The 16,656-nt window shown below is 45.3% G+C and overlaps 11 non-coding genes and 1 pseudogene across 12 annotated transcripts; 6 read left to right on the forward strand and 6 right to left on the reverse strand.

The window, feature by feature from the left end:
• Nucleotides 1–529: 529 nt before the first annotated feature.
• Nucleotides 530–601, forward strand: SJAG_16052. The gene has a single exon. It is a non-coding gene; the product is annotated as a tRNA-Ala (tRNA).
• A 140-nt stretch (nt 602–741) lies between these two features.
• SJAG_16053 lies at nt 742–832 on the reverse strand. The gene has a single exon. It is a non-coding gene; the product is annotated as a tRNA-Met (tRNA).
• Nucleotides 833–5,033: 4,201 nt separating this feature from the next.
• Nucleotides 5,034–5,133, forward strand: SJAG_16054. Its single transcript has one exon. It is a non-coding gene; the product is annotated as a tRNA-Ser (tRNA).
• A 5-nt stretch (nt 5,134–5,138) lies between these two features.
• SJAG_16055 lies at nt 5,139–5,229 on the forward strand. Its single transcript has one exon. It is a non-coding gene; the product is annotated as a tRNA-Met (tRNA).
• Nucleotides 5,230–5,446: 217 nt separating this feature from the next.
• On the reverse strand, nt 5,447–5,518 carry SJAG_16056. The gene has a single exon. It is a non-coding gene; the product is annotated as a tRNA-Gln (tRNA).
• Nucleotides 5,519–8,077: 2,559 nt separating this feature from the next.
• Nucleotides 8,078–8,175, reverse strand: SJAG_16057. Its single transcript has one exon. It is a non-coding gene; the product is annotated as a tRNA-Pro (tRNA).
• Nucleotides 8,176–8,374: 199 nt separating this feature from the next.
• SJAG_16058 lies at nt 8,375–8,445 on the forward strand. Its single transcript has one exon. It is a non-coding gene; the product is annotated as a tRNA-Thr (tRNA).
• A 2,145-nt stretch (nt 8,446–10,590) lies between these two features.
• On the reverse strand, nt 10,591–10,667 carry SJAG_16059 (annotated as a pseudogene). Its single transcript has one exon. The product of its transcript is annotated as a tRNA-OTHER (tRNA).
• A 267-nt stretch (nt 10,668–10,934) lies between these two features.
• SJAG_16060 lies at nt 10,935–11,033 on the forward strand. Its single transcript has one exon. It is a non-coding gene; the product is annotated as a tRNA-Pro (tRNA).
• Nucleotides 11,034–13,586: 2,553 nt separating this feature from the next.
• SJAG_16061 lies at nt 13,587–13,658 on the forward strand. The gene has a single exon. It is a non-coding gene; the product is annotated as a tRNA-Gln (tRNA).
• A 205-nt stretch (nt 13,659–13,863) lies between these two features.
• Nucleotides 13,864–13,954, reverse strand: SJAG_16062. The gene has a single exon. It is a non-coding gene; the product is annotated as a tRNA-Met (tRNA).
• Nucleotides 13,955–13,959: 5 nt separating this feature from the next.
• On the reverse strand, nt 13,960–14,059 carry SJAG_16063. The gene has a single exon. It is a non-coding gene; the product is annotated as a tRNA-Ser (tRNA).
• Nucleotides 14,060–16,656: the final 2,597 nt, after the last annotated feature.

Genomic DNA, 16,656 nt, shown 5'->3' on the forward strand with positions numbered 1-16,656 from the left:
AAAGAACTATGGTTATATTGTGTCTACACTAAACCCTACAACGATGAATCTACAGGTGAACCACAATACGAGACACTTCGAAATTGGCTACTAGCTCAACGCGTAAAACGAGTTGCTCAAGAAGAATTGCGATCTTATTGCAGACGACACAAAATTGCAAAGGGAAAGTACCCGCATTACGAGAATCCTAGAAGCGCTAGAAAACGTGCCACAAAACGACTTCATGGACACGTTCCCTTGCGCGCGAAGATTCCGAAGAAATCTTGAAAGGGGACTGTCAGAGCCAATATACAACTCACATTATTTTATCTTTCCAGGATATCTAATCACAACAGTCACACCAACACAAAAGGTTTTTGAAACACATTTCATAAGTTGTCGAATACTAAACTGGTCAATAAGATACCTTCTCCTCATAGCTCCTAGTTCGTAATATTCATTTACGAAGTCTTAGCGACCAGTACGTTGATCTTCTAATCTATCGTTAAAACTCTTTATATCGGCCTCCGCCGTTGACAAGAGCAGTTGCGGGCATATGATGCAGTGGTAGCATGCTCGCTTTGCATGCGAGTCGTCCTGGGTTCAATCCCCAGTGTGTCCATAAGCTTTTGGTTGTTCCGGCGGCCTTGCGCTGTGCGTCTTGGTCAAGAAGCGAACCAGCGGAATGGTTATCCCCAAGAAGCATTCGTCAGCTGTCGTTTCTTGCTCTGGCAGTCGGTAACCGGAGCAGGCCAAAAAAAGTTGCGAGGCCAGGTTTCGATCCTGGGACCTACGGGTTGCAACGCTTCTCTGTTCGTATGAGCCCGTCGGAGTTCCACTCTCCTACCTCGCACCCTTGCGTTACTGTCAACGGCGAAGGCCAATATAAGGAGTTTTAACAATCGATTAGAAGCCTAACGTAGAGCTAATCACTAAGACTTCGTAAATGATTAAGACGAGGTTGAAGCCATGGGGATAATGTATCCTATTGACCCGTTTAGTATTCGACGGGTGATGAGGTGTGTTTCGTAAAAACCTTGTGTGTCTGGGGATGACAGATGTGAGGGAGCTGCGTTTGTTACGAAACGTGTGTGTGCTGCTGCAGCTCGTATGCGACTGCTAGTTCCGTGACAAGGGAGAAAGGCGAAGGGCGATGATGGATTGGCAGCAGGAGAGAAGTAGCATTTTATGCAGCAAAGTTGCAATGGGGAAGTGGTTTAGGGGTATAACGTTAACTCCGGTCTAGATATCTATTTGCCACTGTCAACAGTATAAAAGGCCCGAAGTAACACTCAGATAGCTGTCAAACAATAAACTGATCAATACTTATTCACCTATAACATTGTTAACTTAAATCCTTCTTTTCAAAACCATAAACGATCAGTCCAACTGCCGAGCAACCTTTCGACTCCAACCTAAAGCGGAAACCTCCGTTGACATTGTTCGACCTCAGTCCGAGATTGCTCCGTAGTTAACAATATATTGATAACCCTCCAACTTGAACACTTTAATTGAGACGCTTGGGAAGAACCTATTATGGCAAGCCACGAGAAGCCGAGCCAATCTGTGGGAAGAAGTCCCGACTCAACATTGTCTGAGGCAGACATAATTTCGCTAGTCGCATCGACGGTCTCAAGATGCTTGAAAGAAGAGCTCTCTTCTTTAAGACCGACGACACCTTCTGTTCCTGAAGCACCAGAGCAGAGCGAGAAAATGTAAGGATTGCAGCTTATCCGATACCAATCTCTTACTACATCTCCGATTCTTGCCACACAAGACAGTCACTTACAGAACCCACAGCTGATTGGACAAACATTCATCATCGATGGATTAGATTACAACATTTTATTAGTATAAAACCATAGGAAATTAGCAACAGAAAAGGAATCTTTTCCCCCAGAAAACCAAGTTCCACTCTCTTACACAAAGTCAGAATGACTAACGCACCTCATGGCAGCAATCGTCACTCAAGACCAAAGCGGAAGAAAGAACAATGGAGTATACATTGATGTTTTGTTGAGGATATTGGGAGAACCGAGAAAGCACTAATTGATGGCGGCGCAACCAAAAGTTTCGTATCAACAAACTTTGTGGAGAAATATCAGCTCCCTTACAATCTATTGGAAGACTCCGAGTTTGTAATAGACCCAGGAATTAATTATGCTGGGGGAAATTGATCCAGAAGAACCAGACGAAACTGGCGAAATGGACACAATAAGCTACATGAGATTGTCCGAGGACGAAGAAACCAGTGAGGAAAGCGCAACTGAAGTTTATACAGAAAGGGACCTATCGCAAGTTCCAGAGAAATACAGAGACTTACCAATTGTTAAAAATCCGCCGCAGAAATATCTCAATGAGCATTCAATTCTCGATCTATGTTTGGATTTAACAGATGAGAAAGCTTTCTGGCAAGCTCCAATGATTCCTTTGTCATATGAGAAACAGAAATTCGCAAACAACAAAATCGAAGAAATGCTACGGAAAGGATATATCGAAAAATCTACATCACCAAGGTACTGCAAGTGCCGAAAAAGGGCACCGAAAGGTATAGAATGGTGATCAACTATAAACCATTGAATGCAGTAACCAAAGATTTCATATATCCGCTGCCAAGCTACAAGGAAATCGTAACAAAACTTACAGGTAATCACATATTCACGCGCTTGGATTTGCAGAACGCGTATCACTTGCTACGAATTCGAAAAGGCGACGAGGAAAAACAGCCTTTGTAGCCAATTCAGGAATATATCAATTCAAAGTCGTTCCGTTTGGACTCAAGAATGCTCCAACTTATTTTACAAGATTCATTACTACTATCCTACGCGAGTTTCTAAACCGCTGTTCTATAGTGTATATGGATGATATACTAATTTATTCGCAGGAAATTAGGCAGCACGAGAAAGAAGTGCATGCAGTGTTACAGCGATTAGGAGAAGCGCGCCTACAATTAAATGTAGCGAAGTGCGAATTTAATACAAAAGAATTAAAATTCATCGGAGTGATTTTCTCCGAAAATGAAATGAAGCCCGATCCAGAGCGAATCGAGGCAATATTACAATGGAAAAGATCCAAGAATCTAAGGCAATTGCGAGGATTCATTGGATATGTCAATTATATTCGCGAATTTTTACCCCACATTTCAAAAATCGCAAGGCCGCTTTATGCGCTCTTGTCAAAAGGTGTCCGATACACCTGGGGAACGGCACAAGAAGATGCCTTTATAAAAACAAAGAATGCTGCTACGAATGCGCAATTTTTACATTATTTTGTTCCGGGTGCTAAAACACGCCTCGAGACTGACGCGTCCAATTATGCAATTGGCGCGATGATTGTTCAACGTATTGACGGAAAATACCGTCCAATTGCTTTCTATTCGCATTTACTTAACACAACACAGCAAAATTGGTAAATTAGCGAAAAAGAATTATATGCGATTTACGCAGCCTGCAAACATTGAGCATATTACCTTGAAGGAACGCAAGAAGCGTTCGAAGTACTAACAGATCACAAGAATCTAGTATCATTTTTTAACTCTCCAAAGCCGTCTGCCCGCAAGAAGATACTGCGGTGGCTCTATGAATTGAGCGAATACAATTTTGAAACTAAATACAGACGTGGCGAAGAAAATACAATGGCTGATGCCTTGTCAAGAAGACCTGATTATGAAGAAAGCTACGCGACAGATGTAATTTGCAGTCTTACTGTTTCAAAGAATTCATTAATTCAGGCGATTCAGGCAGCCTATAAAAAAGACACAGCGTTCAAGCGACTGATACAAAACGCAGAATTAAGAGGAAAAGCCGACGTTGATTTACGTCGAGGTTTATTATATGACGAAAAAGACGCAATTATTGTGCCGACAGAAGTTATTGCGCGTCTTAAGGAATTGAATTAAGCTTTACAACAGGTTACAGACCGCAGACGAATGGTCAGACAGAGCGGATGAACCAAACTCTCGAAAATTACTTAAGATGTTATTGCTCGAAGTTCGAAGACACTTGGGCGAATTATTTGAAAAGAGCGGAATTCAATCATAATACAACACCTAACGCAGCAACAGGAAAAACCCCATACTTCATTGAACATGGACGCGAAGCAGTGGTATCTGACATTGATGAATTAAAAGCGGAATATCAAAAGGTTCCGTCAATTACCGAGATCGCAAAAATAAATGACGAAATTCGGGAATGCCTACGAAAGGCAAACGAAAAATCAAAATTCTATTATGATCAGAAAGCACAAGAAGCGCCTAACTTCAAAATTGGTGACTTAGTTTTACTAAAAGAAAGGATTCAACGCGTATTGGCCAACAACAGGAAAACTAGATATGTGCCATACGCAGGACCATTTAAGATCGTTGGGAAAAGTGGAGATCTATATTACCGTTTGGACTTGAAAGAAATGAACAGACAACACTTCTGGACCAATTCCACGTGTCCCAACTCGAAAAATACAATGCCAGAGAACCACCAATTGTTGCGAAAGACGATTATCAAATTACTAGCATTGCAGCTATCTTAAATCACAGGGTTAACGGAAATGAACTATGGGTATACTGCGTCTACACAAAGCCATACAACGACGAAGTGACAGGTGAGCCCCAATTCGAAACTCGCAAAGATTGGTTACTCGCTCAAAGAGTAAAACACTTGGCAATTGCAGAATTAAGATTTTATTGTCAACGTCATAAGATTTCTAAGGCATCTTACCCGAGATATGAAAACCCAAGAACTGCAAAGCGACGCTCTTCTAAGAAGAATTGAAGCGCGCCGCAAAATCTATTAAGATTGAGTCAATCTTGGAGGAGGAATGTCAGAGACAATACTCCAGATGCCTAATTGATAACTCCGGTCTAGATACCTATTTGCCACTGTCAACAGTATAAAAGGCCCGAAGTAACACTCAGATAGCTGTCATTGCATTGCATAATGAACCGTAAAGCAGCTCGTATGCGACTGCTAGTTCCGTGACAAGGGAAAAAGGCGAAGGGCGATGATGGATTGAGGAGTATAAGGGGATGTAAGGATAGGGGAGAGACAGAGCACGGCACAGTCACTATGTCCGAGTGGTTAAGGAGTTAGACTCGAATAGGCAAGTATTCGTGGCATCTAATGGGCTCTGCCCGCGCAGGTTCAAATCCTGCTGGTGACGGGGTGTGCGAGGTAGGAGAGTGGAACTCCGACGGGCTCATACGAACAGAGAAGCGTCGCAACCCGTAGGTCCCAGGATCGAAACCTGGCCTCGCAACTTTTTGCTTCGTCTGAAGCAGCGGCCGCACATCTCGGGGCAGATGCAGCCGGTGCAAGGCAAGGTAGGAGCGCGGACAAAGCAAAAGCAAAAGCAAAAGTAAAAGCAAGCGGAAAGGAGTAAAGCAAACAAAGAAAGAGAAAACAGACGGCACCATAACACGGTACAGGTACAGCGATGCACAGTAAAAACAGAAACGCGCGCTCCGCACACACAAAGGTCGTACTGGGAGTCGAACCCAGGTCTCGAGAATCAGAATCTCGCGTGCTAACCGTTACACCATACAACCCTCTTCGCCCGGTCAACCCGCCCCACCCCATTTCACTTGGTGTCGAAACCTTGCTCACTACTCCAACTCATCCTTCTATAGCTATAGCTACAGCTATAGCTTGAAGAAGCTTTGACTTAGCGAACGTTATACTTTATACTTTCTTGAATGTATATTGATCGGTTCAGTTTATTCTTCGACAGCTTACTCGGGTCTTTTGTACTATTGCGATGCCGGCAACACTTCTCTTCTCTTTCTCATCAAATACTTTCTATTGATGATGCAAGAAGAAGAGCAGCAAATGACTGGCTACGCCCTTGAAATTAAACCGAACTACCATCCTTTCCTGGTTTCATTTCAAAACAGGCATGGAACCGAGACAACCGGCACCAAAGTGACAATGGACTTCCACGAACGTCACTCCCGCCCCTGGATCATCCGCCCCACCACCTACGCAGGACCAACGACGTGATCGAATTGGACAACTGGCTCTTCTCAATGGACCAGTACCTCCTTGTTGCTCGCGTCCCAGCCACACCATGTGTTAAATGCGAAATCGAAGGACACCCTTGCCGAGCACTATTGGACACAGGATGCTCGTCGTATATGATCTCCAAAAAGTTGCGCAGCGCTTGCTTCTACCAACCCGGGAAATCAAGCCCCGCGTTGTACAATGAGCAAGACACTGATACAATCAACGGACCTTATCCTGAGCGCAACACTTAGAAACCGTGATTGACCGACTTCGAAAAATAAACTCTACGCCAACCGAAAGAAATGCAGTTTCTTCCAAAAGGAAATCGACTACCTCGGATACGTTGTGGGCGGCGGAATTATCAAGACAAACCCAAAACTCGTGGACACGGTCAAACACTTCCCACCCCCGAAGACCGTTAAAGACCTACAGTCCTTCCTCGGACTGGCTAATTCTACAAGAAAGTTGTCAAGAACTTCTCAGACATTGCAGCCCCGCTATCGGAACACAGGAGATGCAGACCGCCTTGTTAGACTCAAACAGGATCTCTGCTCTGCACCGTGCCTCAAGGTGCCCAACCCTCACGGCAACTTCGAAGTCAACACCGACGCCAGCGAGGACGCCAAGGCTGTGGGCGCAGTACTCACACAAGACGGACACCCATGCGCGTTCGAGTCAGCGAAGCTCAACGTGCATGAACTCAATACCCTGTGCACGACAAGGAACTCCTAGCAATTATTCACGCACTTAGAAAATGGAGACCATTTCTGCTCGGAAAAAGTTCACGGTCTACACGGACCACCGCTCACTACAACACCTCCACACCCAGAAGAATTTAAACAACCGACAGCGCCGCTGGATTGACTTCTCGCTGACTTTGACATGGAGATCGTTACAAGGAAGGAAAGAAAACGTGGTAGCCGACGCTCTCTCTCGCGTACACTAAACGCAATCTCGCCATCCAAGACGAGGAGGACCTGGACAACATCCGAGGAGCGTACGACGCCGAAGATACTAAGGACCTCAAAGACATCATTGACAATCTGCGAGCAGGAACGAAGACCCGGTCGCTCGCTATTGGTCGTAGCGCTGCTGACGTCACAATTCTTCAGGAACAACTCGGAAAGCGACTGGAAACTTTGCGTCGCAGGAAGAAGGACAAAGACAAATTACTCCACGATCACCACGACTCACCAATCGCGGGACACTCCGGAGCCAATAGGACCTATGCAAAACTGCGCGCTCCTTCTACCGGCCACGGATGACGAAGGACGTTGAGGACTGGACCAGAAATGCCCAACGTGCCAGGTTTCCAAGTCCTCAAGCCAAAGGCCTCCTCAAGGACTCCTTCAGCCAATGGAAATCCCATTACTCCCTGGCAATCCATCGCTATGGACTTTACCGGACACTGTCGACTTCAAGCAAGAATGGAAACGACTTCCTATTGGTCATAACAGACAGACTGACAAGATGGTACACCCGATCCCGTGCAAGGAGACCGTGACGGCACAACAGGTCGCCGACTTGTTGTTTGAGAACATCTTCAGACTTCACGGAAGACCACAGTCCATTCTCTCGGACAGAGACCCGCGCTGCTGCTCACGGTTCTGGCAGGCACTTCAACCGTTAGGAACGAAGTTGCTCATGTCCACAACAAACCATCCCCAAACGACGGACAGTCGGAACGCGCCATTCGGACAATCGAGACCATGCTCAGGAACTGTACTCTGGATCACGCGGAACAATGGTAGTCGGCGTTGCCCGCGACAGAATATGCTCACAACGACACACCACACTCGTCCATAGGGGTTCCCCCTCAAAGCAAACTACGGATTCAGACCAACAGGACTTATACTTACAGTGGCGCATGCAAGAGCACCAACCCCAGTTCCGATTGCGATGTAAGGTTCCACTCTCTTACACTTACTGCACTTGCACTTACAGCAAGACTCCCGCGATCACTTGCACTTGCGACCAGACAGTTGTCATCATTTCTAAGCCTGATGTCATCATTTCTAAGCCTGATTACAGCATTTCAGTAGTGCATAAAGCAGAACGAAAAAGCAAGTTGCGTTCTCTTACAAAGAAGGCAGAGTAAAGAGAAGCGGGCTAACCAGGATTCGAACCAGGGATCACCTCTAATTCCTCGCAAAGGGAGGGGGACTACCCGAAAGAGGTATGTTAACCACTACACTATTAGGCCGACACCTGTGTGGCAGCGGCTATGGTGCCCTGTGTGTGACCTGCGCATGCATGTATGTGAGGGGCAAGTAGCAGCAAGTGCCAGGGGCAAGTGCAGCGTGAGGTGTGAGGAGTGAGGTGTGAGGCGGTCGGTTGTGGCGGTCGGTTGTGCGCCGCGGTGTGATGAGTACGGAATATGGTGGGATGTACACGAGCGGAATGCCCCTATGGCTTAGTGGTACAGCATCGCACTTGTAATGCGAAGATCCTTGGTTCGATTCCGAGTGGGGCAGCTGTTTTTGATGTTGCTGCTCGTTTCGCACTCGCCGCATCTTAGTCGACGCGTAACATGTTTGGGTGGTTGTCAGCGACTAGCACAAAAGCAACGGTGCTAACAAAGTCCCAGGATCCTTTTCCCAAGCCGCTGTTTTTTCTTTTTCTTTTTATTTATTTTTGGTTTGGTTTGCTTTATTTTATTTTATTCTATTCAACTCTATCTTACAACTCTATCTATTCAACTCTATCTTATTTTATTTTATTTTATTCAATTTTTTACTTTAATTTTTTATTTATTTTATTTTATTTATTTTTTTATTTTATTCAATTTTATTTTATTCAATGTTATGTTTTATCTTTATCTTTATTTCTATCTATCTTGATTCTGTTCCTTTTTCCCTTTTTTTTATGCTCCAGACAGCGCTGTCCATAGTATACAGATCACCAGCGGAGCCGACGAAAAAAAGAACCAAGTAAGGCAACGCAAATCCACAAGTGGGAGGAAACAGAGCACGGCCCGCATTGCATTGCATAATGAACCGTAAAGCAGCTCGTATGCGACTGCTAGTTCCGTGACAAGGGAAAAGGCGAAGGGCGATGATGGATTGAGGAGTATAAGGGGATGTAAGGATAGGGGAGAGAGAGAGCATGTCAGAGACAATACTCCAGATGTTTAATTGATAACTCCGGTCTAGATATCTATTTGCCACTGTCAACAGTATAAAAGGCCCGAAGTAACACTCAGATAGCTGTCAAACAATAAACTGATCAATACTTATTCACCTATAACATTGTTAACTTAAATCCTTCTTTTCAAAACCATAAACGATCAGTCCAACTGCCGAGCAACCTTTCGACTCCAACCTAAAGCGGAAACCTCCGTTGACATTGTTCGACCTCAGTCCGAGATTGCTCCGTAGTTAACAATATATTGATAACCCTCCAACTTGAACACTTTAATTGAGACGCTTGGGAAGAACCTATTATGGCAAGCCACGAGAAGCCGAGCCAATCTGTGGGAAGAAGTCCCGACTCAACATTGTCTGAGGCAGACATAATTTCGCTAGTCGCATCGACGGTCTCAAGATGCTTGAAAGAAGAGCTCTCTTCTTTAAGACCGACGACACCTTCTGTTCCTGAAGCACCAGAGCAGAGCAAAACAAGTGATGGTTTATTTGAGACTAAGACTAAGGTATTTATACTGAAGAAACGGTCCTTAGTCATAATGGTATGACCAAGCGTGGCGTGAATTATACAGTCACGAAGAGGTAAATTACGCGACTGCAATTGTTGTCACGCGAACCTCGTACGATGCCTGTAGCGATCAGAATCGCTGTTTGAAGTTGGCGATCGTATTTAATCGCATGCGCGCCGCTAGAGCGTACAAACTTTACACTCTCCCGCATTTTAAGGGTCCGGTGCAGCTCGAAAAATGTCTTCAGGGTCCTTTGTAGATCCGTAGTCAAATTTGTCGATCATTTTTGCAGATCTTGTCGATCACCGTTTTGTCCAGATCTTCATGTAGTAATATCAGCGGAGTTTGAAAATGTGCTGAGGTGGTGTGATCGTATGATAATGGAGTGGTGGCGTGTGGTGTGATCGTAATGGCGTGGTGGTATGAGGAGACATGCCACTATTGGTGGTGTGAGCATCAGGTGTTGTCGTGGCGAGAGCATCACGTCGTCGGGTATCTGTCCTAGTGTTCCGTAGTTGGTTCAGTCGTCTAAGTTGCCTAATTAGGTTCAGTCCCGGTAAACTGGCTAAAAGGTTCCAGTTCTTGATAGAAATAAAGATAAAAAATAAAACATAAAGCATAAAGCATAAAGCATAAAGCATAAAGCATTGAATAAAATAAAAAAATTAAAGTAAAGTAAAGTAAAGTAAAATAAAATAAAAGTAAAATAAAAGTAAAATAAAATAAGATAGAGTTGAATAGATTAGATTAGAATAGAATAAAATAAAATAAAATAAAATAAAGCAAAGCAAACCAAAAATAAATAAAAAGAAAAAGAAAAAACAGCGGCTTGGGAAAAGGATCCTGGGACTTTGTTAGCACCGTTGCTTTTGGTGCTACTTTGTTAGCACCGTTGCTTTTTGTGCTAGTCGCTGACAACCACCCAAACATGTTACGCGTCGACTAAGATGCGGCGAGTGCGAAACGAGCACCAAACATCAAAAAAATCGAACCAAGGATCTTCGCATTACAAGTGCGATGCTGTACCACTAAGCCATAGGGGCATTTCCGCTCGTGTACATCCCACCGTCCTTCCATATTCCGTTCGTGTACATCCCACCGTCCTTCCATATTCCGTACTCGGTCGCCGAAATCACACCGCGGCGCACAACCGACCGCCTCACACCCACACCTCACTGCTCACTGCTCACTGACCAGCACTTGGCACTTGCTGCTACTTGCCCTCGACATACATGCATGCGCAATGAGCCGCCGAAGCAAAAGTAAACAGGTCACACACAGGGCACCATAGCCGCTGCCACACAGGTGTCGGCCTAATAGTGTAGTGGTTAACATACCTCTTTCGGGTAGTCCCCCTTCCCTTTGCGAGGAATTAGAGGTGATCCCTGGTTCGAATCCTGGTTAGGCCCGCTTCTCTTTTACTCTGCCTTCTTTGTAAGAGAACGCAACTTGCTTATTCTGAGAAAGTAATGCTCCATTATATTGACCTCCCTAAGGTGGAGGTTGGAACAGGGCCTTTGAATCTGGTCGCAAGCACACAATGATCGCGGGAGTCTTGCTGTAAGTGCAAGTGCAAGTGCAAGTAAGTGTAAGAGAGAGAGTGGAACCTGGCTCGTTACATCGCAGTGGCTTGGTGCTCTTGCGTGCGCCACTGTAAGTATAAGTCCTGTTGGTCTGAATCCGTAGTTTGCTTTGAAGGGGAAACCCCTATGGACGAGTGTGGTGTGTCGTTGTGAGCATATTCTGTCGCGGGCAACGCCGACTACCATTGTTCCGCGTGATCCAGAGTACAGTTCCTGAGCATGGTCTCGATTGTCCGAATGGCGCGTTCCGACTGTCCGTCCGTTTGGGATGGTTTGTTGTGGACATGAGCAACTTCGTTCCTAACGGTTGAAGTGCCTGCCAGAACCGTGAGCAGCAGCGCGGGTCTCTGTCCGAGAGAATGGACTGTGGTCTTCCGTGAAGTCTGAAGATGTTCTCAAACAACAAGTCGGCGACCTGTTGTGCCGTCACGGTCTCCTTGCACGGGATCGGGTGTACCATCTTTGTCAGTCTGTCTGTTATGACCAATAGGAAGTCGTTTCCATTCTTGCTTGAAGTCGACAGTGGTCCGGTAAAGTCCATAGCGATGGATTGCCAGGGGAGTAATGGGATTTCCATTGGCTGAAGGAGTCCTTGAGGAGGCCTTTGGCTTGAGGACTTGGAAACCTGGCACGTTGGGCATTTCTTGGTCCAGTCCTCAACGTCCTTCGTCATCCGTGGCCGGTAGAAGGAGCGCGCTAGTTTTGCATAGGTCCTATTGGCTCCGGAGTGTCCCGCGATTGGTGAGTCGTGGTGATCGTGGAGTAATTTGTCTTTGTTCCTTCTTCCTGCGACGCAAAGTTTCCAGTCGCTTTCCGAGTTGTTCCTGAAGAATAGTAGTCTGTTTTCCCATTTGTATTTGACTATTGGTGAGTTGTGCGGGTCTTCGTTTCCTGCTCGCAGATTGTCAATGATGTCTTTGAGGTCCTTAGTATCTTCGGCGTCGTACGCTCCTCGGATGTTGTCCAGGTCCTCCTCGTCTTGGATGGGCGAGATTGCGTTTAGTTGTACGCGAGAGAGAGCGTCGGCTACCACGTTTTTCTTCCTTCCCTGTAAACGATCTCCATGTCAAAGTCAGCGAGAAAGTCAATCCAGCGGCGCTGTCGGTTGTTTAAATTCTTCTGGGTGTGGAGGTGTTGTAGTGAGCGGTGGTCCGTGTAGACCGTGAACTTTTTCCGAGCAGAAATGGTCTCCATTTCTAAGTGCGTGATAATTGCTAGGAGTTCCTTGTCGTGCACAGGGTAGTTGAGTTCATGCACGTTGAGCTTCGCTGACTCGAACGCGCATGGGTGTCCGTCTTGTGTGAGTACTGCGCCCACAGCCTTGGCGTCCTCGCTGGCGTCGGTGTTGACTTCGAAGTTGCCGTGAGGGTTGGCACCTTGAGGCACGGTGCAGAGCAGAGATCCTGTTTGAGTCTACAAAGGCGGTCTGCATCTCCTGTGTTCCGATAGCGGGGCTGCAATGTCTGAGAAGTTCTTGACAACTTTCTTGTAGAATTAGCCAGTCCGAGGAAGGACTGTAGGTCTTTAACGGTCTTCGGGGGTGGGAAGTGTTTGACCGTGTCCACGAGTTTTGGGTTGTCTTGATAATTCCGCCGCCCACAACGTATCCGAGGTAGTCGATTCCTTTTGGAGAAACTGCATTCTTCGGTTGGCGTAGAGTTTTCTTCCGTGTCTGAGTCGTCCGTTTCTAAGTGTTGCTTGTGTGTCTCCTCGTCCGTTGATTGTATCAGTGTCTTGCTCATTGTCACGACATCGGGTTGGTAGAAGCAAGCGCTGCGCAACTTTTTGGAGATCATATACGACGAGCATCCTGTGTCCAATAGTGCTCGGCAAGGGTGTCCTTCGATTTCGCATTTAACACATGGTGTGGCTGGGACGCGAGCAACAAGGAGGTACTGGTCCATTAAGAAAGCCAGTTGTCCAATTCGATCACGTCGTTGGTTCCTGCGTAGGTGGTGGGCGATGATCCAGGGGCGGGAGTGACGTTCGTGGAAGTCCATTGTCACTTTGGTGCCGGTTGTCTCGGTTCCATGCCTGTTTTGAATGAAACCAGGAAAGGATGGTAGTTCGGTTTAATTTCAAGGGCGTAGCCAGTCATTTGCTGCTCTTCTCTTGCATCATCAATATATAGTATTTGATGAGAAAGAGAAGAGAAGTGTTGCCGGCATCGCAATAGTACAAAAGACCCGACGTAACATTTAGATAGCTGTGAACCGATCAATATACATTCAAGAAAGTATAACGTTCGCTAAGCGTTCGCTAAGTCAAAGCTTCTTCAAGCTATAGCTGTAGCTATAGCTATAGAAGGATGAGTTGGAGTAGTGAGCAAGGTTTCGACACCAAGTGAAATGGGGTGGGGCGGGTTGACCGGGCGAAGAGGGTTGTATGGTGTAACGGTTAGCACGCGAGATTCTGATTCTCGAGACCTGGGTTCGACTCCCAGTACGACCTTTGTGTGTGCGGAGCGCGCGTTTCTGTTTTTACTGTGCATCGCTGTACCTGTACCGTGTTATGGTGCCGTCTGTTTTCTCTTTCTTTGTTTGCTTTACTCCTTTCCGCTTGCTTTTGCTTTTGCTTTGTCCGCGCTCCTACCTTGCCTTGCACCGGCTGCATCTGCCCCGAGATGTGCGGCCGCTGCTTCAGACGAAGCAAAAAGTTGCGAGGCCAGGTTTCGATCCTGGGACCTACGGGTTGCGACGCTTCTCTGTTCGTATGAGCCCGTCGGAGTTCCACTCTCCTACCTCGCACACCCCGTCACCAGCAGGATTTGAACCTGCGCGGGCAGAGCCCATTAGATGCCACGAATACTTGCCTATTCGAGTCTAACTCCTTAACCACTCGGACATAGTGACTGTGCCGTGCTCTGTCAACGGAGGTCTCCGATTTAGGTTGGAGTCGAAAGGTTGCTCGGCGCCCTTCGCCTTTTTCCCTTGTCACGGAACTAGCAGTCGCATATAGGTGAATAAGTATTGATCAGTTTATTGTTTGACAGCTATCTGAGTGTTACTTCGGGCCTTTTATACTGTTGACAGTGGCAAATAGGTATCTAGACCGGAGTTATCAATTAGGCATCTGGAGTATTGTCTCTGACATTCCTCCTCCAAGATTGACTCAATCTTAATAGATTTTGCGGCGCGCTTCAATTCTTCTTAGAAGAGCGTCGCTTTGCAGTTCTTGGGTTTTCATATCTCGGGTAAGATGCCTTAGAAATCTTATGACGTTGACAATAAAATCTTAATTCTGCAATTGCCAAGTGTTTTACTCTTTGAGCGAGTAACCAATCTTTGCGAGTTTCGAATTGGGGCTCACCTGTCACTTCGTCGTTGTATGGCTTTGTGTAGACGCAGTATACCCATAATTCATTTCCGTTAACCCTGTGATTTAAGATAGCCGCAATGCTAGTAATTTGATAATCGTCTTTCGCAACAATTGGTGGTTCTCTGGCATTGTATTTTTCGAGTTGGGACACGTGGAATTGGTCCAGAAGTGTTGTCTGTTCATTTCTTTCAAGTCCAAACGGTAATATAGATCTCCACTTTTCCCAACGATCTTAAATGGTCCTGCGTATGGCACATATCTAGTTTTCCTGTTGTTGGCCAATACGCGTTGAATCCTTTCTTTTAGTAAAACTAAGTCACCAATTTTGAAGTTAGGCGCTTCTTGTGCTTTCTGATCATAATAGAATTTTGATTTTTCGTTTGCCTTTCGTAGGCATTCCCGAATTTCGCCATTTATTTTTGCGATCTCGGTAATTGACGGAACCTTTTGATATTCCGCTTTTAATTCATCAATGTCAGATACCACTGCTTCGCGTCCATGTTCAATGAAGTATGGGGTTTTTCCTGTTGCTGCGTTAGGTGTTGTATTATGATTGAATTCCGCTCTTTTCAAATAATTCGCCCAAGTGTCTTCGAACTTCGAGCAATAACATCTTAAGTAATTTTCGAGAGTTTGGTTCATCCGCTCTGTCTGACCATTCGTCTGCGGTCTGTAACCTGTTGTAAAGCTTAATTCAATCCTTAAGACGCGCAATAACTTCTGTCGGCACAATAATTGCGTCTTTTTCGTCATATAATAAACCTCGACGTAAATCAACGTCGGCTTTTCCTCTTAATTCTGCGTTTTGTATCAGTCGCTTGAACGCTGTGCTTTTTCATAGGCTGCCTGAATCGCCTGTACTAATGAATTTTTGAAACAGTAAGACTGCAAATTACATCTGTCGCGTAGCTTTCTTCATAATCAGGTCTTCTTGACAAGGCATCAGCCATTGTATTTCTTCGCCACGTCTGTATTAGTTTCAAAATTGTATTCGCTCAATTCATAGAGCCACCGCAGTATCTTCTTGCGGGCAGACGGCTTTGGAGAGTTAAAAATGATACTAGATTCTTGTGATCTGTTAGTACTTCGAACGCTTCTTGCGTTCCTTCAAGGTAATATGCTCAATGTTTGCAGGCTGCGTAAATCGCATATAATCTTTTTCGCTAATTTACCAATTTTGCTGTGTTGTGTTAAGTAAATGCGAATAGAAAGCAATTGGACGCGTCAGTCTCGAGGCGTGTTTTAGCACCCGGAACAAAATAGTGTAGGACGCGTCAGTCTCGAGGCGTGTTTTAGCACCCGGACAAAATAATGTAAAAATTGCGCATTCGTAGCAGCATTCTTGTTTTTATAAAGGCATCTTCTTGTGCCGTTCCCCAGGTGTATCGGACACCTTTTGACAAGAGCGCATAAAGCGGCCTTGCGATTTTTGAAATGTGGGGTAAAAATTCGCGAATATAATTAACATAACCAATGAATCCTCGCAATTGCCTTAGATTCTTGGATCTTTTCCATTGTAATATTGCCTCGATTCGCTCTGGGGGCTTCACTTCATTTTCGGAGAAAATCACTCCAATAAATTTTAATTCTTTTGTATTAAATTCGCACTTCGCTACATTTAATTGTAGGCGCGCTTCTCCTAATCGCTGTAACACTGCATGCACTCTTTCTCGTGCTGCCTAATTTCCTGCGAATAAATTAGTATATCATCCATATACACTATAGAACAGCGGTTTAGAAACTCGCGTAGGATAGTAGTAATGAATCTTGTAAAATAAGTTGGAGCATTCTTGAGTCCAAACGGAACGACTTTGAATTGATATATTCCTGAATTGGCTACAAAGGCTGTTTTTCCTCGTCGCCTTTTCGAATTCGTAGCAAGTGATACGCGTTCTGCAAATCCAAGCGCGTGAATATGTGATTACCTGTAAGTTTTGTTACGATTTCCTTGTAGCTTGGCAGCGGATATATGAAATCTTTGGTTACTGCATTCAATGGTTTATAGTTGATCACCATTCTATACCTTTCGGTGCCCTTTTTCGGCACTTGCAGTACCTTGGTGATGTAGATTTTTCGATATATCCTTTCCGTAGCATTTCTTCGATTTTGTTGTTTGCGAATTTCTGTTTCT

This window comes from Schizosaccharomyces japonicus (genome assembly GCF_000149845.2).
Source record: "Schizosaccharomyces japonicus yFS275 unplaced genomic scaffold supercont5.1, whole genome shotgun sequence".
Taxonomy (NCBI): Eukaryota; Fungi; Ascomycota; class Schizosaccharomycetes; order Schizosaccharomycetales; family Schizosaccharomycetaceae; genus Schizosaccharomyces; species Schizosaccharomyces japonicus.